Below are 25344 nucleotides of genomic sequence, written 5' to 3'. Positions count from 1 at the left end.
TACAGAACGAACAAATTACAAAGCAATAGTATCATGACTTGGGTGAAACAAAAATATATCGATATTGTTCTTAATATTATAGTTGACAAGAGCGTTAAAAGAATAATAATCTTTCAGGAGTTTGTTTGAGCAAAAACTACGATAAGAGATGGATGAAACAAAAAGATATTGATATTGTTCTTAATATTATAGTTGACAAGAGCGTTAAAAGAATAACAATTTTTCAGGAGTTTGTTTGAGAAAAAACTACGATAAGAGATGGGTGAAACAAAAAGATATCGATATTGTTCTTAATATTATAGTTGACAAGAGCGTTAAAAGAATAATAATCTTTCAGGAGTTTGTTTGAGTAAAAATTACGATGTAGCCGTCATAACTCTAACAAAATATAAAACAAAAAGAAAAAGTATGTAAGTTTTACCCTAAAGTGAAAAAATAAATTATTGAAACAGTCATATAAAATACCTTTGATAAATTGTAGGCTCAACTAGTAATGTGAAACGATCCTATCACCAACTCAACGATAATATCACCAACTCTAGGTAATACGGATAATAACAAATTTATATATATAAGCATCAGATATTGTAGCGGTGACCCTATAATGGAAGAGAAGGAAACAAACAGAGATTTATCATAACAAGCCGCAGTAGCTATTGCTTAAATATTCCGTGTCCTTTTGTAAATTTAATCCATGCTTTTGGAATTTGATATAAATCATCTCTGCAATCAGGCGTTTCAAGTAAAAACGTTCCTCATGCAAAACTTTGACATGTTTCCAATCGAACACGTTAAAGAGGACCATGATTTCGATTGGGAAGCCTACAATTTATCAAAAATATTTTATATGACTGTTTCAATAATTTATTTTTTCATTTAGGGTAAAACTTATATTTTCAAATTAGCCCTTTTTTCCTATTATTAAATTTATATCATTGTGTGAGTTCTTTGTTTTTTTCTCAAAGTAAGAATGTTACTGATTGAATCGATAATTTCACTATGACAATCAGTGAGTATCCACTGACTTTTTGACTTTTCACAGACAGTGGAAACCCTACCAATTTACTTCTTTATCTTATATCTAGCTAATTTTGTCCTATAAGTAAAAAAAATTTGTCACAAAAAAAGTTTGGGAAAAAAGTTTAGGTAAACTAATTTCAAATAAAATATGAACGATTCAGAAGTTTCGGTTAAGGTTATGTCAGAACTATCAAGATTTTTTATTAATTTAAATAGAATTCGGGTAACTTTAATCGAAATTTTTTAATCGTGTTTACATTTCATCAGAAATTGATTTATTTAACCAAACTTTTTCGTGTAAAAAAACCTATAGTATACAAATTCATCATATACTGAATCAAATCTAATTTTCGATGTTTTGTGGCGACGAAATTAGCGGCTTCCATGTACCTTATATGTGATGATACCGTCTGTGTTTGCAAACTGTATTAATAATGGGAACGATCGCTACTTATTAACTAATCCTTTCAGCAAGATTTTTCTGATTACAGTGCTGCACTTATAGCTGAACTATTAGTCATAAATACAGCATTTCAGTAAAGAACACATTAATTATATTTTAAAAAATAGAATACATTGTAAAGACATTTTACAAGCAAAGTATTATTCAGAAATTGGACAAAAAATCAAGAATAAAGAAATAAGAAGAAAGAAATCGGACATTGCACAATCTTAAAGGAAAACTCTTTAGAGTTTTAGAGGTGATTAGAAAAGGAGAGTCTTATATTGTTTACTGGTCGCATTTTTGCAGTTTCTCGAAAACACCACACCTCAATATTAACATGAATACTTCCGCTGTTCTAATAACTCGACAGTCAGACACCGTTGATCGACACGAGAACGACGTGAGGGGAGAAAAATCAGGGAGGAAGCGAGGAGAGACAGCTGACTGCGCCGTCTGGAGGAGGTTTCAATGTTCCCGTGGGTTTAGTTCGGGCGATGTTAATTGATTCCCGGCTGACCGGCAGCTTCTCGATTGAGACATAGTAATAACTGCTTATAGCGCGAATTAATTCAGCGACGCACCAGGGCGGCCACGACACAACCAATTGACAGGTCAAAATGAGGCCCGCGTTGCGGACACACGCGCGTGTCCGCCGGCTGCCTTTGCCTCGTAAAATTAGAGCTGATCTAACCGGACAGGATCTCTCCCGGTGGCTCCGTCGAGTGCCCACGCATCGCGGAATCGCGAAAGGCTCGGCACGGTTATCGACTGTATCGAGTATCAATGATTCACTCTCGGAATCCTCGGCATCGGTGGTCCCTGTTGGGGACGACCTGCCCCGCTGAATCAGCTTCGAAAGCGCGCCTAATTTACGCGTTCCCAAAATCGCGGTCGATAAACCTGCTCTTTGGGTCGTATCGTGGCCGCGATTTCCACGCGTTCCCGATGCTATTCTTCATCGCCTCCGCATAGACTTGACGATTACTCGCGCCGCTCTGTGGAACAGGCGAGTTGTTTACGCCTTTGATCTCACCGTCCGTCAGTGCAAATATTGACGCGATCGAGCGCGACTATGCGAAATGTGCGTTGTGTCGAGTCGACTCCGATCGAACGGATTGATTCGACACGGAATTTAAATCGAGGGGGATTTAAACGGCTCTGAAAGAAACGGCGATTTAACACGCTACCGAAAATGCAAGATCGAGAGAGCCTGGTGTCCTAATTAAAATATAGGCACCGTTATATAAGAAGCGTCCGATGAAAGGGAGATCGAAAGAAAAAACTCTCTCTATGTGGAATTTTCTGGTGCATCCTACGTCGCAACTTTGTATATTACACAAAGAAAACGGCAAAATTAATTCAATCAAATAGATAAAAAGAGCAGTCTGTGTGCGCGGATTTTACACCGTGCACTAAACTAGAAAACGATCAATTATGAAATAAGGAGATGATTCCATTTATTTAATAATTCTAAATGATGAATTCATCCAAAAATTTGGTTTGTAATAAATAAAGTCGTCTCTTTATTTAAATTGAATAATTGATTGTCTTCTGACTTATTGCACTGTAAAACAAGCTCTCATAGACTCTTTTTATCTTTTTTTAGCCTAATGAATCTTAAGAGCATAACAATAGCATTTTTCGGGGAAACGACTCGGTCTGGTAGGCATTCGCAACGATTTGCGAATTCTCGAATCGTCGAATGCAACGTTCATGCACGCCCGCGCGCCTTATGAATCAGCCATTCGTAATTATTGCAGCAAGATCAGATACGACTTTTTACGCCGTTGTTTATCTACGAAAACAAAGATCTGGTGCAACATGTGTTTACGAAGCGAGCCCGCTCGTCGGCGTAAGCACGTCGCACGTTCTAATTGCAGCGGTCGTCTCCGCGATCGTCGTAGCGTTGACAGGTTACTGATACGGGAAATATCTAAGTGATATCCGGTAAGCGAGACGCGTGATATGCTCAGCGCGGCGAGAAATGAAAAACTCTCCAGGCAGCTATCATCCGCCGGGCGTTATTACTCGGAAAGGGTCGGCTTTTTTGCCGTGCATGCACTCGCCGTGATAACGATCGTGCAGGTGACATAGTTCGGACGTGCCGCGATTATGTCATCGGCGCCTCCGAGAACGTTCGCTGCTGCTACTGTGTTGCTGCTGCTGCTGCTGTGGTTATATGCGTCGCGTCAGACTTCCCGTGGATCAGCATCGAGACACCTGCAAGCGTTATCGGCTCGGCTTACCTGCTTCTCGCGTCCACCCCTGAGCCCTTATCGGCGATATTTACTTGAACTGCGTCACCCGCAGCGATGTACCTTAAGCACTCGCGAATAATCGCCCACCAAAGGGAATCCACATATTTTTATCGCGCTCGCATACAATGTTACGAAGAAATTGATCCGGTCGTCTTGCAACATTAAACCGATTATCGTTATCGCCGTCGCCGACATAAATAGTTAACAATGCTTTCGACGAGAGAGAGGAGAGAGAGAGAGAGAGAGAGAGAGAGAGAGAGAGAGAGAGAGAGAGAGGGGGTTCAGTTCGATTTTTCGACTAGAACATTGAGAATGACTTTTCACGGCGATATCGCAAGAATAGATTTATGTTTTAATACTGTCTGGTTATTGCAAAATCGACGTAATAATAGAACGAGATGATGACGAGAATAAAGTGGGTTAGTCATAGTCGTAGTTAATGACAGCCGGGCAACGGTGATAGAATTGTTTCGGCTTGCTGTCAGATCTATTCGCAACATCTTTATGCGTGTTTGATCGCCGGAATCGTGAGCTATACATTTCCTCATTTGGATTCGCGAACCGACCATGCGAAGAAACAATCCTCAAAGTTTTCGCGAAGAAAGCGAAAGAACATATATACGAAAAAAAGAGAAAAAGAAGAAAAGCGAACAGAACTCGTGTATTTCTTTGTGTAAAATACACAATGCGACACAAGCGCGAAACGATGCGCACCTTTACATCGCAGTCCTAATACATTCCAAAGCACTGAGACCATTGCCACATTCGATATGCCCGTCGATCTTATCAGCGCGTCTCGTATCAGCGATCAAGCAGACATTGTGCAATCATTATTTGTCATCCACTGAGCGAGCGAAGCTCGCGAGGCTCGCAATCACCGGTCTGCCGAGCGTCTGTCTACCGCCGTGGATTTTATTTGCGCGAAGAGATACTTGCAAACTCATCGTTTGCTCAGTCCCGGTAAGGTTCTTCGCGCTCGCGGTGAAGAGGTCGGGCAGAGTTCGATGACAACTGGCGGAAGTCGCGATTTCTTTCTTTCTCTCTCTCTCTCTCTCTCTCACTCAATTCATCGCGGACGATGAGTCGTGGCCGAGCGAATAACCGAACAGCGAAATTGGCTCGCGGCATTAACGAGTTTATTCGCTCAAGAATAGGCTGATGCGCTTCACGAGAAGGAAGAGACCTCTATCTTTTTCTCTCTTTCTCTCGCCAAGCGGGTTTACACGAAGACACATCGTGGGCGGTTCACGAAAAGCCACCTGACGTGGTGCTAGCATGACGGACTGGTTGCGCTCACGAAGCGGTGTACTCGATGTCACTCTTTGTTTACTCTCCAAACATCTTAATATCGTGCATAGGCGCTCCTTCGTCCCTGTCACTTCATCCTGTCAGCTATTCTCGCGCACGAGCGACCCGGAATCCACATACTTCACGATAATTATTGGAGCAAACTCTCGTTGCGCCGATGACTCAATAAATGGCCGAGTGAATTGTTACTTGTTTGAGCGTAAATATATACATGTCTTATCATGTAACTTGCGTGGCCTAGTCGAAGCTGCGAAAACACGTAGACGCGATCTTGAAACGCTGCACCGACTGTGCGAGAGAGTCGACAGCGATTTGGGTCGAGGCGACACGCGATAAAACCTTCTCGACTAGAAATTTATCCTGTGGTTTTGGTTAAATTTACTTCAATTAGTTATCTAGTTTGTATAAGATGATGACCTGATAGATACTGTAACGCAGCATGACAATCAGGACCTTATTAATAATTAGGTTATGCTTATAATTAACCAGCTTAAACTACCCAGTGTTGCCCGAATTATCACAAAGTGTTAAAGAGATAAAATCGTGCTGAAGGGGCATTCAGGTTTCAGGGAGCCTATATTTTCCGTAAGATCCTAAAGAGCAACTATGTACAATTTGGTTGGATCAGTCAAAGAGTTTAGTAGTTAATAGAGATCACACAGATAAACCCATTCTATTTTATATGTACAGATTAATTATAAACAGGAAAAATACTGTTGAATTAATAGAATTGATCAACAGCGCTATAGTGGGCATCAGTTTTCTTAATTTAATAACAATATTATTGAAACTAACACTAGAATCATTAAAACAACATATGACGTATTTATTTTAATAACTCAAGTATTAGTTCCAATAACATTGTTATTGAGTTAAGGAGATTTATTCCACGGCGCTGTTTATATTGATTCAACAGTATTCAACAGTATTCTTTCAATGTGATAAGGATTATTAATAATTAGGATCTGTTACTTTGTACAAGCCAAATCACACTGATTGGGATCAATCTGATGAAAACCATAAGATGAATTTCTAGGGGTTCTCGTTCTATCCGCAACCCGATAATGCGCTACTACTGTCGTCGTGACGTCACAATCATGACTGCACTCACCCATCCCACATTCCTCGTACTTCTCCTCCCCTTCTGAGTTCGCTTCTTCCCGCTTGCCTCTCGGAGTGATTATCAATATAAAAATGCGGGCTGAATTTTGTACGATAAATCTGGGGGGGAAAGTGAGGAGCCGCGTGCCGTCAGGAATACCAATCAGCCGGTCCGACTAGATGTTTGCTCCCGATCTGCATAAAGATCGAGGCACACCGAAAATTATGCCGAAACGCGCCAGTTAGGATGCTCTCGCCGCAGCCTCGCGCGATCCATCTCTCTCTCGAGCCGCTTCTCTTCTCCGCGCGTCGAAGAGCGCGACCACCGAAATGAGTCGTTCTCGTTGGCGCCCGAAGCTTCGGTTGGCGCAAAATGTTTGCCGTGTTTGTCAAATAAAATAGAAATCGAATTATCCAATTTCCAATTATTAATCATTTATTATTGAAATTTTAGACATTTAACGCGCGAGGATTTTTTGTATTCCTTCTGACACTTACAAGAATTTAACAGATTTTAATTTTGTACGAGAATTTAATAGAAAAATAACAAATCTTTTGCGTCAAATTAATGCATACTTTTTCTTTCATCTTTAAAGGGAAGAGACAATACGCTGTAAGAAGGCGAATTTGTGTAAATCGCGATTGAAATAGGAATGAGTATTTGCCGCGCTCGTCCGTAAGAAGACGCGAGTTTTTACACAACGACTTGGATGCCCGTAAGTTATATAATTGCTCGGCACTTTTGCGTGTCCGACTATTCGCATTAATGCGCGCATTCATGGGGCGGGCAGCGCGAGGCAGGCAACTGTAACCGCGAGTACTCGAAGGCGGTACCGAGCGGTTTGAAGTCGCGTACCTATATCCATCGATGTATGTACAATTATTCAACGGCCATAGCACGCCGCCGAAGGCGAACATCTGGAGCGCTAGCTGTTCGGGTCTATTTGTCACTGAACGGTCATTAAGCAACGTCGCGGTGGAGAAGCCAATTGGTGAGCAAGGTGGAAATAATTCTCGGTCGGATAGAGCCGTGCCGGGAGGAAAGAGCGGATAAGTCGTCGCAAAAACGTAACGCCCTTCTTAGAAATCGCGCTTTGCGTTGCTGCAGATCGATCTCGAGACGGCCATGGACATCACGGATATTTTTCTGCCCCATGATCCGTCAATGATGATAGTGAACAGGAGAGGTTTTCGTCACGAAAATATGTCATTTGAAACACTCAGACAAATTGTCACGATTATCTTGGCGTGATACAATCGATGATGAAAACTCTGAAATTTTTTCAATTACACTTATGAAGCAAATATACTGTATTGAATTAATCATCAAAATTTACAACATATGATAATGTAAAAATGAAATTTAAATTTTTAAATTATAAATTTTGTTGATGCAACTGCAAATTTACTAAAAATTGCATTCATGTTTCCATGTAGCATTTTACATGATTTCTTCGAGTAAATTTTGACATTTATTTTCATATTTCCTTCTTACTTCTATTAATAAATTATTCGTGAGGGAGCAATCTTTATTAATCAACTAGTAAAATTGCTGCCAAATTCGCGTACACTTCTCAGATAGATGTTTATAATTATCGCGACGTTTAGTATATAGTAGAAAGTATTTTTTTACAAATCAATTAGTAAAGTTGCTGTGACAAATTTATCTGTCTATCTAGACGATCTCAACTACGCTTGAGAAAGACCTCGCAAGTTATCTTTGATTCGAGAGCGAAATATCTACTAATTATCTAATCTATTAGCGACTCTCGGGAAAAATCGCAGGGCCGCGGGCGAAATTCATTAGAATGTATCAGATCGACATTATCGGATTGGAAAGGAGGCCCGTTGTAGGTGGGAAATTATCCTCTACGCTCTCTACGGGAGTATAAAACATGAATTTATCTGGTTGACAAGAATTATTAACGTTCCATATTAGCGAGATCTAGGACAGATCTGACGTAATAAAGCGGAATGTATCAAAGATATTTTTTTTCCCGTTTCTCAAATTACATATACACTTCGGTGTCGATAATTCAGTAACATTTCAAATTCTTACACGGAGCGCGCGTTTCACTTTTCTCCGAGTTATCTTCTTGCTCATTTCGTAAGCATTTCTTGCTTTATTTGCGCGGTGTTTGCGCGAGCAAAAGCTATACTTTCGGGTACGCGCGAGTGCCAATTACGAGTGGCGTGCGCGCGCGTCTTCGCCGTAGAATTCGAAAAGTGCGGAGCCAAAGGCTCCGATTTAGAATCTTCATAAATCATACGCCACGTAGAGAAGTGGTGGCTTCACAGCCCACTTGAGGAGATCATCGTCATCAACGTTCGGGTGGATTAACTTAATCACCGGCGAATTCATCTACCTGCGCTTCTACGTGGAAAGTGGACGCGCAGAGCCGTACGCTAAATTTCAGCGATCGACGTAACTGTCAGGGTATTTCTTCGACGGTGCGAACGAGCCAAACGAGCCCAAGCGCGCAACAGTCGTCGTCGGATCTCTCGCGAGATGCAAAAGCGAACGGCGGGCGGTCGCGCGATATTGGTGCGATATCCGCGCCATTTTCGGCGGCCAGTCGTATCGTTTAAGTATCGCGCGCGGCCGCAATGAATGTGGATTAGCATTACGTGCACATTGTCGCGTTGAAAAACGCGAGACCGTACGTCGGACTTTCCGACGCGCAAGATACTGCGAGGCTGACCGCAATGGTTCGCTGATTTTACTCTAATCTCTGTTTACGAAGTGCACCATCTTATTCGCCTCCTTGGATCGCATACGCGCGTCTTTAGGATCGTTGTCCTTACGAAGCGCTTCTCCTTGTGCGCGATTTCTGTAAAATCAACCGTCGCCAGCGGCTGCTACGGTGATGAAGACGCGGCTGCAAAAAGCAGATGCATAAAGTTATCAACTATTTATGAGTCCTTTATTATATATATTACATATTATTTTTTCTTTCTGTTCCCTTTCTCTCTCTCCGTTTTTCTCTCTCGTTTTAGATTTCGTTCATGATTGTCTTCTTTTTTCTTCGTTTTTCTCTTCTTCTCTTCTCTTAGATTACTCTGAGACTCGCGTGCGCAGTTTTACCGTAAACGGGAATATATTACCAAATAGCTTATATCATAATTATCTTGCATCCTCTTAAGATTTCTTTAATTAATGTAGAAGTACAAAAAATATTTAGGTCATATTTTTTCATTTTGGCCCACTTTGAGTTTCTCGGGCAGTTTATAGCTTTTTAATGTTCTCATTTCTATCATCAACAAGTACAACAAAAATGAATAAGAAATAAAATTGAATACAAAATATAGTTAAATAATTTTAATAAAATCGGCATAGCTGAGATACAACCATTGTAAATTTCTTTAGCCGAGATTCCAACTAAAACATTTTAAATCGGTGCTAAATTAGTCAAAAATAGTTCGAATCTCGGCCAAACCGGAAGAGAGAGAGAGAGAGAAATCCGGCAATTTTAATTAAAATTTTAACAAAATCGGCATAGCTGAAACACAAACTATTCTAAATTTCTTTAGCCGAGATTCCAACCGAAATATTTCAAATCTGTACTAAATTAGTAAAAAATGGTTCAAATCTAGGCCAAACCGAGAAATTATTTGTATAAATAATTTATTTTAACTTTTTACATGTTTTGTTTAAACATTTTATTGTTTATACAAATAATTTTACACATTTGACTTTATATTCATAATCAGCAAACCAAAAACGCCTATATCTTATATTCAATTTTATTTCTTATGCATTTTTGTTGTATTGATAGGAGTGAGAACATTAAAAAGCTATAAACTCAAAGTTGCCCAAATTAAAAATATGACCTTAATATTTCTCGTACTTCTATAGTTGTGCTAAATTAGAAAGAAATTGGAATCTAACTTTGGGTTTACTTGTAAGACATTTACTCTTGCGATTTCGAGTGGCAATATTTCCATCACCTCGAGTGAAAATACCGACACTTTTCAATCCCTATTTGAGTGAGATGTTATTTGAAGAAATTTAGAGAGTCCCGATTTAGTTCGCGAAAGTACGTAATTGATGGGAATGAATTGTATCTGTACACATTTCGTCGTCTGTGCGGTGAAAAAAGATTCGGTGACGATCCGCGCTGCATCGTTCGAAGCCGAGCGAGCGCACGATAATCCGATCGGAAGCTCATGCAAGTGTGTTAGTCACCAGCAGAAGCTAAAAGAACGACATGGACCTGATTCTGGGGTAAAATTCGCTAAGCGGTAAAAAGTTGTTGATTAGAAAGCGGCGTCTTAGGGCCAATTCGGTGCTCGACCGGCCGAGAGCTCTCTTTCTCTCTCTCTTTCGATCCGATACGGAGAAGAGTCTCGGTTCCGCGGGAGACCAACCGCAAAAGAAGACAAGACCGGACGACTACCTTGGTCCAAGGACCAAGGACACGATGGAGCGTGGCGTAGACGGCCACCCATACCGATCCATCCACTGTCCAGGTTATATTCCCACGTACGGCGCCGCGGGCAGCGGGTTCCGGCAAAACTTCCAGAGACCCAAATTAAAGCCGCTAGCTGCCTCCTACGAACTGTTCGTGGCCGGTCCACCGATGCTGCATAATTAAAGGAACGTCATGTAATTGGACGTCAGAGGGCTGCCTTTGTTCGTTCTCTCACTTCCACCATTACGCGCTTCTTCCGAATTGCGCGGGTATACTTGGCGATCTATCGAATTGTGTAAAAGAGAGAAAGAGAGAGGAGTTTTGGCGACGCGAACGTAGCATACGTGTGTTTGTGAGTCGCGGGGTGAAGTCTCGGATGAATAAGACTCGCTGAAAATGGCAGAACACGAATGGCGGGTTGACAAAGTGGCGAATATATTTAGCGACTTAGCTGTCTAGAATTACACCCCGCCGTCTGATCTCGCCGTTTCTTTGTCGAAGACAGGCACCTGGATCCGTGGCTCCACACGGTAGAGGCCCGACGATCAAAAAAGAGCGCGTATGCGAGCGAGAACATTCTACAAATCATAAAATATGAAATATATCGTCAGGAGATCGTTGAGTTAGGAATCCATTTGGTCGCGGACCCGTTGGACTGAAAAAGAGAGAGAATCACGGTGGAATTTCTGTCCGTTTCGAAGGGGTTAGTATCGACCGAAGCGCACGGCAGAAAACGACAAGCGAGCACGGCTCTGGTGGAAAAGGATCACCTACTAATATTTTTATTGGCCGTAAAAATCGCGCTGGTAACGCAACGTCGGTCGAGCCGTGAAACCGCACTGAAAACTGGGAATACTCTCAGCCGTTATCCGTGACAAAGAAGATCGCCGAAAAGTCGGTGATCCCCTTATCATAGCCGGTGCGCGAGAGTCATGATTGCATAGTCAAAGAGCCGTTCAGTTTTGGCTGAGCAATCCATTATGACAATGCTTATTATTATCTCGCCAGATACGTCGAATTTACAATCAATCGAATTCTGATTCGAATTTGTGGAAATCGTTCAATGTCGAAAATTTGGTAATTAAATTACGACGGATAGTCTTGTATGATTCTTTTCTCCAGAAATTGTCCAGAGAGGACAATATCTTGTTGACAGATCTCCGAACCATGTCTCATCGGAGATGTCATATTAGGTGAAATATATTCAACAGAAATTTCTAATGCGGAGTTAAATATCTTACTGCTCGATCCATCTTGTGTGGTGGCTTAGATTCATCCGCGGCGTTTAATCGCTGGGATGAATACGTGTAATGGAAATGATGACTTGATGGTCGGTTGGCATATTTGTGCGACCATGTATATGTGTTGTGCCGCTGTGTACACGCCGTCAACGCTAGGCCGTCGAGCAACCGCGCACATTGAATCCATGTATTAGCATGTAAATTATGCGGATCCATGGTCCATGAGACTGCATTAATCTTCGATATATTCCTCGGGCGGTTTGTCCTATTTTGTTTGTTTTTGTTACACTTACATAACTAGATGCAGTAGTCCGCTTCCTTATCCATCGCGTTCTGCTTCGTTAATTCATGCTCGCATATTTTAATCGCGTCATCGCGCATTCAGATTATTAAATTTACTTAATCACTCGAATATTTACCCTCGTCGCATTGAAGTACATTGAAGCTTCTCTTACATGCACGTGTGTGTTCATTCATTCATTCACAGAACATCAATTTTTCAAAGAAGTAAAACAATGGACACGCGCCTAATCTTGGACATTATTTTTGTCATTAAATATAAATATTTAAACTTTCAGCATAAAACACATGTGTGCACACCTAAAAGTATATAATCTTATTCTTAGCGAAGTTCTTTGAATTTTAGAAAATTTTACTTTTATATGTGACTTCTGGATTTTTCTAAAAGAGAAACATTCTAAGCACAATATTCTTAAAGTTGAAAGAATTTCGTCTTTTATTTACAATTTTGTTTTCGATAGAAATTTTTTCTAGTAACAGGGCATACTATTTCAAGTAAACATTCCTCTTTATTCAAAAGGAAAAAAGAATAATACGCGAAAAAAAATTTGGTCGGATTAATTAAAGTGAAATATGAGCAAACGAGAAATTCCGGTTGAAGTTACCAAAATCCTGAAGATTATGAAGATTTCTGTTTAACTTCAAGAATTTTGATAAGGTCAACCAGAATTTTTCGGTTTATATTTTTTGGGTGTATATATTTAGCATATGTATATCTATTCTTTTTCGTTAAAGATTCAACATTTTAAAGATCGAAATAGTAAAAAATTTTAAGATTAGATACGTGTCCAGGTGCTTTGTCACTCTTTGACGAAAGACTCGAAGGGGAGAAAATAAAATTTATAGCGTCGCGAGTCGAATTAATTCGCGACTCCCGCGAAACAAACATTTCGCTCGGCGGAGCGATTGGTAAGAAACGTCATCGCAGAAATCTCGGGCATACCTAGTAGTGAAGTCCATAACACCGCGGAACGTAACGAGCGAAGGAATGAGCGCAATAAGTACTTAGTGATCGCTTTTCGTGGAAGCCAAGTTGGCAAGGACTATCGGCCTCTCGCGACTCTCCGTGGCACGAGGAAACGATCGCCCATAAAAGTTTCTAGACGCGACGCGGGCCTTTCCCACGATTTATTTAGGTGCTTCGAACTGGCTTCGCGCGAGCGCGAGGCAACCCCGTCGCCGCGAAGAGTTATACACATTGTGCGACGGCCTGCCGGCCAACGCCGGGTCCGCGATCTTCTTTTATGAAATTTTAAATCATTCGATTCGGGAATCGCGCGCTATTTATTACCCATTCGGACGCGTCCTGTGGAAGGATGCGTGCCCGCGACTCCGGATGTAAAATATCGTCCGCGCCCGGACGAGACGTTTACAATGCATTCAGCGCAATTTATTGTATTATCGCGAAATCTAATTTATACGTCTCGTATGCTGACGTACTGCCGTATACGGCGGGAAATGGCTTTCGCAATCATAACGAGCACGACGCGCGCGACTTATTCTTCTTTACAGGCCGGTCCGTTTGCGCGACGTCGACTGCGCGATGTCATGTTAAATCGTCTCGAGACGATCGCGATCGACGTGCAGATCGTCCGCTTGATTTCATTGACGAGTCGGCAGTGCGAATCGAAGCTTATCTCACGCTGGGATACAATGCAAAAAGATCTGGGAACGTAGAGATCTTCGTTATCGGTTAAGTGATACGTTTAAGTAGTTTCGCTCCTTGTCACGGTGGAGACTCCTGCCTGGAAGAAGATTATGTTTTACAAATAACAATATTTGTTGCATGTCGCGAATTCAAAGGAAAATTAGAGCGTCTACCTGCAATTAATCGTCGCGAAGCAATTGAATGTATCAATTTCAGACGTTAATTTTGTCATAAGAAATTAAAATTTATAAAATTCTACTGTTTTCAAGCATTTTTTACAAACGAATGACGTAAGCATATAATTAAATTGAAACGAATTTAGTGCAAGTCAGTACGATTAAGTTGTACTTGCAAATTCCGTGGCATCTTAATTCAAATTAATTTGTAAATAAAACATGTACGGTTCCTGGGAAACGCAACCATATGTATAAGTCTGTTGGTAAGGAAACAAGTGCCAGGAGTTCGAGTTGTTTGAAATCGTGTCAGAGAAGCCGTTTATCTACAACAGTTATAGAGAATAGATGTATTATAGACATATTAATGAATTATAGACATACTGATGATCAAAATTTCTTTTTCGCACGAAAAGTCTGATAAAAAGAAGTGATATCCATTAAATGTCGAAATTACGACATCTTTGCGTTACTTTTCGGTGCAGTTCAATCGCGAATGAGTCATTGCAGAAAAGAGATCCTTCTGTTTCGACGGTTAATCCGCCGCACACGGAATTTCGAGCATCCGTTTGAAATTTCACAAAGGGTTACTGTAAATCTGGTCGATCGCGTGAGACGTCTTGGGAAAGTATGTCTTATCTACGTCTTTATTCGGTGTCCCGCGTGTGCTCCGAATGCAAAGCCGCCGGCACCGCCGTTATCATCGCATAGGCATCTCTCGCGAGGCGGTTTGTTTTATACGCAATTACTTGATGAGTCATTTCTGTAATTGGAGCATATTTTTCCGGAATTTATTGACGACGGGGCCCTAGCAGCCGGCGAGATTAGCATAAACCGAGGATGACTTACTCGTCCTGTCCGCCAGCGACATTTTAACGAGCGTAAACTCGCTCGGCTTTATTTATCGTGCGTGTTATCGGTGTTTTCTACCTCGCATTTCTCCCTGCGCTCCCACAGGCTCGTGTAACCAGGAGAGAGAAAACGCACGGCGGCGCCTTCGTTTGACATTTGATCGCGCCTTTAGACGACCCGGGAGTTTACATCGTAATCTCCTATTTGTACATAGTGACCCTCACATATTGCTCTTTTTTTTTTGTCCCTGTGGAAGTGACGAAAATTAACGAGAGGTTATTAGAACTTGGCTCGTGGTGAATTAATTTTCATAACTTTTTTCTGCGTGCATTTTTTGCGCAACTTTTCGTGCGCCGATAAAGTCGTCGTTTATTGATCCAGAAGTTATTAGGCTGCAACGATAATATATTTCACGAGGTCGATGTTTTTTATAATCATCAAGGCAAATGTTACCAATCCATTAGCGGCGGCGGCCTGTATATGGCGGAAATTTATTAGAAAAAAAAAAGGAAAACAAACGCAATAAGGGGGGAGAGCGCGCTTGATTCATCCGAGGACATCTCGACCGTGGGAGTCTCGAGCGGTTCGTAACATCGACCGGTACTTAAGCACGGCACCTTTCCTTGAGCAAAAGTGCTCATCGGGAATCCGGGAAGATAAATATTCATGTTCCAGAGTCGTCCTCCGTCCGTCTTTCGCGGAGCGTGCATTAGCGAACGGTCGATCTAGCCCCTCAGGTCGGCCGATATAAACGGGGCATGAGCTGCCCAAATGCGTACAAGGTCGTTATCTTAACGCAGCACTACTAAAAACGGGAAGAAGCGGCAAGAAAGAAAAGGGTGACCGCGGAGAGCGGAAAAAAGAAGAAGAGGAGGAAAAGAGGGAGGCAAATAAGAGAGCCGGAGGTTGTCGCGTTAGAGAGGAAGAGAGAGAGAAAACTCGGGGATTGAGTTGTCCCAAGGTGCCGGATGAGCTCCTCGGGTAGGTTAGGTATGTTAACAAGTTAGGCGATACTAAGATAAGAATCCTCCGCGATCCTTTGTGGCCTCCACGGTAACGCGACACCAGAACAACCCAGACCAAAACCAGACCGCCGCCGCCGTCGTCGCCGTCGCCTCCGCCTCCGCTCCTCGGCTTCGCTTTCCTCCATCTTCGTGCTCCTGCCTTGTCCTCCTCCTCCTCCTCTTTCTTTCTCTCTTCCTCACCCACCTCCTCAGACAACTCTCAAAGAGCAGAACGATGTCGGAGCTCAATGAACACAACGCTGGTAGCCGTAAGCGAGCGCCATTCCTCTCATTCATCCCGACGAGATCGCGATCCGCAAAATCTGACCTCCGCTTATTCGCCATGCCGCTTTCTCACGTCGGAGCTTTATCTGTTCCACTTGGACTACCGGCGCGCAAATGCGACATCACGGTCACAGCGATTCGAGGCATTAATGATGCCGCTCGTCGTCGGCCACTTTCCACCCGGTTAATGCACGAGTTATCGTCTCCATGTCTCTTGTTGATCGAAAGAGAAAATCGAAGAATTCTTTGTTCGCTTCTACTATAATATAAAATATAAACAGTTACATACGAAAAAGAGAAAAATAGTTGCAAGTCCGGAAAAGTATTCGGCGCGTGCGTTGTCACTTTTGAACATTATTACCTTCCCATAAGTTTAAACATTCGCACCAACAAGCGCAACCGACTCTTTTCTCTCTTTTCCTTTTATCTTGAAGGATTAATTTTTCACGATTTTTTCAACTCTCCGAGTTATGCGCGAGTTACGACGCCTTTGTTACGTTTGTGACCAAAGATCGGGCATAAGATCTTCATCAATATCTCGATTAATGGATTTCAAAGATTATTTGTCGCGGTCATGCGTAATACCGATCAGGCCTGGCTTCATCGTGCTGTCAAAATAACGTAGCCGGAGAATTGATTCTTCGTTCCTCGTTAAACCCGACAAACGATCAATTTGCCGCAGCCATCACCCGCTCTAGGGGACCACATGACACACTAGAGCAGGTTCGAAAGAAAGGAAGGTTGCCGGATAGACCACCTCTGGTCTGACATGAGCCGTATAAGTCGTGGATTTACGAGGCTCGTAGAAGAGGCGCGTTCTCTCATCGGCGCGGCGTGAGTGAACGGCGTTACCAATAGCGGGAGGTATCAGCGTCAGGTGATTTCTCTATTAGTTTGGGGCGAGACCCCCGTGGCGTCGAATCCCGAGCCCCTTTTCCGACCGGTGGGCCACCATGTCACTCTGCGGCCGCCGCAGACGTCAAAGTGACCGGCTTTTTAGTGCTGCGCCAAACAGGGGAGATCCGAATGGCTTGCATTTGTCGCGGTAAATGCATTTGTGCTTGTTTTGAGTAGAATACTCATGGGCGGTCTGACCGGAGTCGATAAGGGGTGGGAAACCCAGGGGGGGCATCCTCGCGCGGGTAGAGAACGACATAGCTTCACGTCCCGCCCTTAACACGCATCCCACCGGCGTGTAGCATTTTTGGGCTTAAACCGGATCGAGATTACGAGGCCGATATCGTTCGCCGCGCGATGGAACGCGGCCTCGCTCTTCGGGGGTTAACTGCTTCTGACACACGACGGAGTTATCACGCTTTTATGCGTATATACTGCTCCGTCATCGTCGTCTTTTGCTTTCTCAGGCGATCCTTTATTACGTATCAAAGTGACACCGCGTGGTCCGTGCGCAATAGTGCGGTCAATTCTTAAACACGTTGAATTGATCGAATTTTTTATCTCGCCTCACAAAGAGTGCGGACGTGATTGGCATTATCAATTTCGGACTCGGTGATCAACTGGAAAACGTGCGGAATAAAAAGTTTGAGGAATAAATTGAATTGTTAACAATTAAATTATTACGGATACCTGCTCGAGAGAAGCAAGCCAAGCAAAGAATGCACCAAGGGGAGAGATGAAAGCAAGAGGAGAGCAGAGGACGAGGAAGAGAAGCGTAGGAGGAGGTAGATCAATCGAGGTCTCGATCGTTGCATCCCCATGAAAGAATAGTTCCGTTTGTGTGCGCGTGTGTGTGTCCGTGTCCGATCGTGTTTCACGAGGTTTCGGTATGTGTCCCCCGCGGGACCGACAACTCAATAGCCACACACAACACCGCGAAACAAGGCGCTCTGGGGGCCCCGATAACGTCGTGTTTGGTCCCGACGATGAGTCCCTGGGGCTACTCAGGTAGGCCCCAACGAAACGACGAGGACAGCCTCGGATGTCCGTCTTCTCTCTCTCTGGCACATACACACATCCACACACGACCGCTCTCTGCCTCGCAGCCTAGAGAAAGAGAGAAAGAAAGAGAGAGAGAGAAAGTTAGGATCTTCCGTCCGACACCCCCTAGCCTCGCTGCTAGTCGACATTCTCACGCTAATTGGCCGGCAGCGCTCTCCCTGTAATTTCATTAAGGGGGTCTCGTGCCCACGGTGAGTTTAAGGCCCCGCCAACGCGCCCACCTCACCTTCCTCCCCCGTGCCCCTTGCTTCTTCCCACCAGACCAAATATTTGCCAGGTTTGATGGCTTTACGGAGTCCAACAGACTCGTGAACCGTAGAATTGGAAGCCGCTATATACTTTGAAGAGACTTGCGTTCTCGTACTTCGCCGATTCTTTCGAGCCGACCGACCGACCCCGGGCATTTCCGTTCGCTTCTTCACGTTCAAACCGACCCACCAGTGCCTGCGCGCTAATAAATCAAGGTAGTGGTGAGGCGTTAATAATTCACCACGACTTTTTCAATAGAATGATATAAGCATAGCGCTATGTCAATAGGTTACCCTGCATATTCCTATAGAAAAGTTTAGAGCCCTGAAGCGTTTCCTTTCGATTTATGTTACGTGACCCGAAGAATCGCGATGGATTGCAAAAAATGTTGATTGCAAGACGCTTAGAGTTGCGTTATAGTTCTTAGAAGATGCAAACCGATTCCTGCATCTTCCACTATTCTTTGTTTTTTCTTCTTTACCATATACGGTTTTTCTAAGATAACCGTCAATTCGGAGAAAGGGAAATCGGGGATAGTTGAGAATAACTACATCGTATGAAACGTACGAGGGTTCCGTCAAACATCATCCCTAATTCATTTGCATCATTTATTACTAATTAGGACATTTATTACTAATTTTATTTTTTGTTAGGTCGACGTCAAATGTAATCAAAACACGTGATTTTTGTGATTCGATGTAACTTAGATTGCGCGAGAATACAAATGAATCTGATAAATCAACTCTCGATTTTTTACGTATCATCTTTACGACATGATAATGGATTATTACTCGTACTAGCTACGTAATGATGAAAAACCGTCAGAGTTACCGTCGAAGTGATCCTCTTGTGTTCTTTCTTCGCGGGCGAATCGAAAAAAAAACTCTTCGTGCGAACGAACCGATGCGAATGTTGGCCGCCACGAGAAGGGTCTCGCGAATGGGCGATATACGACTTCCTATCCGCTTGACTTTGCCAACAGTTAGCGTCATCTCCAGGCTCACGAGCCTCTTTACGGTCCTCCGAACGAAGAACTACCGGCAGGGTCTCACGGGCGGTCGTTCCGAATGCCTCTCGGCGAACAATGTGCCAGGGTGTGCATACAATTAACCGGCGCGTTGTCGTCGGACTTTGCACGTTCGCGCTGTAATTGCGTCGTGTTTTGCTACACGTTGCACGGGGCGTTCCGCGGCGTTCTTTACCACAGTCTATGTGGCCCAAACGTGCCTGAGCATACGATCTGCTTGCTAGCGGAATCGCGAGTGACCATATTCACGCCCTGGCGAACGACGTGCGCGTACGGGTGAAAATTTTTCGCTTGATCCTTGCGTTTCTTCCTTCGCGCGACGGAGGAGTCATGGTCTTTAATGAACAATCTCGCGTATCGCGAATAATTCACGAGTTATCGTGCAGCACGTACTGTACAATATGGTTAATTTGCAATCTATATTAACGGAATGTGTTAACGGAATGTTAAAGAGAATGATGAACTCGAAAAGCGTCGATACGCAGAGGCGATCGTCGAAACGACATGTGTCGAATGAGCAATTGTGCGAAAGCATTTGCAATTCTGTGCAACTAATACAATGTCAGAACTTTGCAGAAACAAGTCAGTATCTTGTCGGTAAATTTTCAAGTATAACATCCTTAATAAAAGTCACGTTCGATTTAAATAAAGCAAATTCTCTTCAATTTCGAATGTTTGCACTACTTTTCGCAATGTTGTTTTCAAAAAATTAAAATAAAAAAATTGCACGTTTTGCAGTTTATCTTAATTAATAATTATTTTAATTCAGTCTCTGATGTATTTGTTTGCCTCCATCTCCATTATAAGCGTCGGCAATTTTTTCAAACATTCCCGTGAGAAGATCGTCGCTTTGGGATGTCGGCGGAGGAACATTTATTTAACCGGCAAATCTATTATGAACTGGAGATACCAAATTATTTTGATGATACGGAAGAGATGTTTTGGGGGTATTAATTTCGTTCCGTATAATTTCATAAATGGTTGGCGCCAGCGTGGACCGGAGCTTCTCGAATGACCGGTCGGCGTTCTTTCCCAGAGTGTCGGCGGCATCGAAATCGGACGCGCTCGTGGATCCCGTAGATCTTGGGGTAGCATCCGCAACTGGCGGGCCGTGAAATCGCAATTTGCCCGCAGATTATGCCCGCGGATCGCTCGAGTTTGAGAAGCGTGAAACCGAGAGGGTAGAGCGTGACGCTACTTGATGCCGCTACTCAAGTAGCGAGCGCACGCGCGCCCGCGTTTTCACGCCATTACGTTCATTGAGAACGTCGCAATTTCTTCGCGAAATTCTCGTCGTATCGATCAACTGTATCAAGTAACATTAGCGTTATCGTACTGTCACTTATCATAGCATTATCGTGTTTTAATGATACGTCGCTACTGCACGGAGAAAATTACTACTATGACTACTATGTATATCCACATTTTATGATCAGAGGGAAAATTTATGTGATTTCTTGTGAAATAGATGTGGCATTAAAAGTTGCTGTTCGGGACAGCTTTTCATAAAATTTTTGAGCAAACATACCATTCGTAGCTGCTGGCGGTTCAACGCCAATATCGTCACCTGCGGATCTTTGAATGTCTCGAGGGCTGTCTTTTCAAGAGGCACGATAACAGCCGACCCTCTTGCGAGCTAACGAGAAACGAGATTCTACCGCCACCCAGACATCACGATCGATACCTGGATATACCGATGCACGTCGCATCTACCATCTTGCCGCGTAGAATCGATCGCCTTCGGATTTCCTTTATAATTATCTCTCCACGCTCCGGTAAATGCTCGCTATTCTATTTTAATTGACAGCGGAATGTAGAGTAGGCGACGGGGCGCGGTTAACAACGGACATCGCGTGTGTTCGAGTGTAGACGACAGAAAGGAAGAAAGGAGCGTTGATCTCTCTTGTGCGGGACCGCGGTTTATACTTTACTACTCGGACCGTTAATATATTATCGCCCCAGCTGTGATATATTTGACGTGAGTGTCGGGAAAATTAAAGCAATCCTTCTACCGGTACCGCCGGTGGTCCGAGAGATCGCGAGCCGAAAGCAGCCTTCGCTCATGGTAATCGGAGATGCCGGGATACAAATATGCGCGCATTAATAGAGAGCGGCTACACAAGCACTGCTTCACAAGATGCGCGCCTCGAGTCGGTCAAGTAAGAAAAAAAAGTATCAGTTCGCGCAGACATAATTTTTTCTGCAGCATGTGTGACATGGATATTAACATTCAGTTTAAATAAAATGAAATCTCGATCAAATCTGAATTTCATAGGAATTATCAGTCGTTAATTGTGTGAGCCACGATTAAAATTAAAAATAATTTCTTTACTGTGGGCCTTACTCTTCTAAAAGAAGCGAGTGCAAATATATTTATTTCATATTTTCTTGTGATGTGTAGATGTCATTAATTTAATTCAGTTTATTCAATTGATAATTGCTTGATCTGACTTCCGGATTGATGCGTCCTTCGTATGTTTTTATCAATAATTAATCGTCAGCGTTAGTAATTATTTGTCAGCGCCAATTATATCGGATTGCAGCTTGGAGATTTTGTCGCGTTTGTTAAAAGGCAAATTGTCTCGTAACTTTTGGAGATTTTAGTCGGTTTGGATAGTGAACGTACGTATTTCTAAGGACCGCACGAGTTCCGACAAAATGGCCGGCACAACCGGCCGAACTCCCATGATATCCGTTCAGCGCCGTTATGAAGGACCCTTACAACTACCCACCAACCGGCTTGTATATCGGACCACTGTGCTGAAAGAAATACGATTCCGCATTGCAGGGACAACTACGTTCTCGAAGCAACGAACGAGTTGTCGGATGGGAAGAAATAAAAAGAAAGAGGGAAGATACGAGGTAGGATAGAACAGGACCAGGACCCCCCACGGTCAGACCTCGCACTTTCCCACGTGTGGGTGATCCCGTTTTATCGTGCCGACGCTGTATCTCCTCACCTTGGCTATGCATACTTTGCGATGTAATAGCTCTTGAAGTATGTGGCGGTTGGAGGAATCCGGAAACCGGGTTCTCTGATACAAAAAGTTTCTACATATTTCGGCAGCAGAAACCAAAGTGCTCCGTACTTTCGTAGGCCGCCCAGCGAATTGGCTGCTCTTCAAACAAAGAGACAGTGTTCTTGCATTTTGGTCGAAGAGGACCAAACTGAAACTGTTGATTCTGCAATATGCAAACATTCCCAAATGTATGCAACATTTGGTTCGTACACTGAGAAAAAATTTTTGCTGCTTGTAACTATAATCACATAGAGAAATAATTATTGTAAGTCGTGGTAAAGGAAACTTTTTTTACTAGTTTCTACTGTTTCTACTTCGTATTAGAACAACCAAAAAATAAATGATTAATGATGGACCATAAATTACTATTAGATCTAATATCTAAATTACTATTAGATATTAATTTTAAATTAACCACTCTTTTCTGTTAATGTATTGGCTTGAAATCGAATTTCGCTTAGATACAATGACTTTATTTTTCACACGTGCCCTTTTTATGCAACTATTGAAAATGGACAGAATTGCGGACTTGAGCCGACACTGTCGAACTCGATGATTGCGAAATTTTCTCTCGACAGCGTAAATCAAACACTCGATCGTGTGATCTATGGCAAAGATGGTCTAGTCTCAATCGGGTCTCACGAACATGCGTACCAGCTCGAGACAGCTTTCTCCTCTCGGGTAGATCTAATGCGACAGGCTCTTCGGGATTCCCGACGGTCGTTTCGCGGATGTTAACAAGGCATCAACATGAGTCTCGTGCCTGACTGCGGTCGGCGGCTACAAGTGGAACGATCAAGAAGGGGGTGCGGCAGCTTGGGCGGATGGGTGAACAGCGATATCGAAATGCTGGATTCGCGCGGCGTGTTCCTGCGGTTTTTTTGTACTATTTTCTGTTTCGAAACACTTTGCCCGCCGCCTCGCCGCTACTTTCAACACGATAACGATCTATGACGCATCGTCCCAAAAGCGTTTGACATACTCACCTTTCGCGCGCACGTGCATCATGCTGGGAAAGGTGTATCGTTCGCTAAAAAGTAATCACACGCAATCTCTCCGACGGAGCGAGTTTGAATTATGAGGAGACGTTTTTCGTCGAGAATGCATTCCAAAAGATCGAAGCGATCGCGCCTCTTTTCAAAATCCAATCGCATAGGCACGACTATTGCGAAGAATTTTCTTACTAGTCACGTTTCTTACTAGTCAAGTTCGTAAAAAACATCGTTAATAAATAACTCAGTTTTTTCAAACAGTTATTCAGTACTTTATCAATGTCACTATTTCACATTTTTATGTTTTTGTAATAAAAGAACTACGCAAAAAAATCTTTCTCACAAGTTTTCCACCTCGCAAAAAGTATGATTTTTTGTTACAAAAAACTGAAAGCATTGTAAAGAAGTCAAGATTCATGATTTAAAAAGTGCCATGACGTTTAGTAGACTAATAATATTTATGGGCTGATCCCAACTCAACCTTAACCTTAAGCTTAATCTTCATACCCACTCTGAAGTTTTCACCTGTGGAGCACCTGTTCCAGCCCCAATATTAGTTCCGCAATTTTCTGTAATGCTTTTGTGTGCCAAAAAGAATGGACCAAGGACGAATTTAGTTTTCACACTGAGCACTTTTTATGTTATATTTATTTGACACTACTTAAAACTAATGGTAGCATATTCACCTCAAAAGGATTTTTCTTAAGGAAGATAATAATATTTTCAAACAGTAGTTGACTTCTCAAAATTTTCCAAAGTCGTTGTTGAGTTACAAAGGAAGAATATATAAAAGGATAACAATATATATTGGATAACAAGAAATTATCCGACAAAAAATTATCAAACTAATATTTTCCATCAATTTTTATATCCGATCAGGAAACATCCGATGATCGGATATAAATAATCGGTTCTTAATTTTTTGATCAGTTCATGTGATGAAATCATTATGATCGGAAGTATCCGATTTAACTTGGTCGGATATAAAAGTTGATCGGAAAACCGTTTGATAATTCTTTATTGGATAATTTCTCTCAGTACAGCAAAAATTTTGAAATAACTTAATAATATTCTAAAAATGTTTCAAGGATGAGGAAGTCTTTTTGACTTAATTCTTTTTACACGTTACCTTCCGACTTGTTTATGTGTGCTTTTCACAATTTTCATGCCATCATCGCGAAAAATCAAGCACACTTCCGTCGAGAAGAATGTCCTAATCAGTGAAGGATCGCCCGGGAGTTGTGTTCGTATGCTCTCGAAGGAACGGCGGGTAAGAGTGTCGCCGTTCGAAAAATGAGAATGCATTACCTCGACGCCTTCTCTCGGAGTTCTCGGCGAGATCGACGTTGGTGGTTCAGCGGATAGCACCGGCTACGTCTGGATCTGGACGCTATTACCAAACGTAGACGCGAGTGAGAGAGCGTCGCGGAGCGCGACGGAGAAGGAGAGAGCCTCTTCGCTCTCGGCAGGCATCCCAAAACAAAGAGCCGCGATGCTGCTTCAACGGTGGACAATATGTAAATCAGCGGCTAGCCGTGGTCACGATGTCGCGACCTCGTCGTCCCGCTTCGGGCTACCTTCTCAAACCTTCGCCACCGCAGCCACCAAACCGACTACCAGCCCGACTGCTTCCCCTAAAGGCCTGGAAGATGTGTAACCATACGTAATGGTCGCTGACCGGTGCGAGAGACCTTACCGAGATAGCGGAGAGAGTGAGGACGGAGGAAAGGGATTTGAAGTTATTTCGACCGTAAGTGTCGACTCGTGAGGAGGATATTTATCGATAGCGAGAAAATTAAAAAGAAAGGTCTCTTCTCTCTCACAATCACTCCGCAAAAACTTTATTCTAATTCCTTTAATTATCCTGCTTTCTCTGTAGCAATCTCTCTTGCCACATGATTGCATTTTATTGTCTCTTCCTTTTATCTTTTTTTTGTGACCTTTTCTCTTGTCGGATCTTTTCTGTTTGTTTCGTAGTTTCCTGTTTTACGTTGTCAATTTTGTCCGCATTAAAGAAATTTCAGAGATAAATACTTAACATATAACATGC

The 25344-nt window shown here is 42.8% G+C and overlaps 1 protein-coding gene across 2 annotated transcripts in view; it reads right to left on the bottom strand.

Moving 5' to 3' along the window:
- LOC116844635 overlaps nucleotides 1-591 on the bottom strand; it is a 68584-nt gene extending 67993 nt beyond the window's left edge. Inside the window, exon 1 of one of the 2 annotated variants that reach the window (XM_032816444.1) lies at nucleotides 466-591. The gene's annotated coding sequence lies outside the window, so the exon portion shown is untranslated. The remainder of the gene's footprint in view (nucleotides 1-465) is intronic. The other variant, XM_032816446.1, reaches the window with a different exon arrangement.
- Between the last annotated feature and the right edge of the window lie 24753 nt (nucleotides 592-25344).

Source organism: Odontomachus brunneus, unplaced genomic scaffold, assembly GCF_010583005.1.
Source record: "Odontomachus brunneus isolate Ranch 3 - 2012 unplaced genomic scaffold, Obru_v1 Obru_scaffold_044, whole genome shotgun sequence".
Taxonomy (NCBI): Eukaryota; Metazoa; Arthropoda; class Insecta; order Hymenoptera; family Formicidae; genus Odontomachus; species Odontomachus brunneus.
This window is presented reverse-complemented; position numbering and strand designations above follow the sequence as displayed.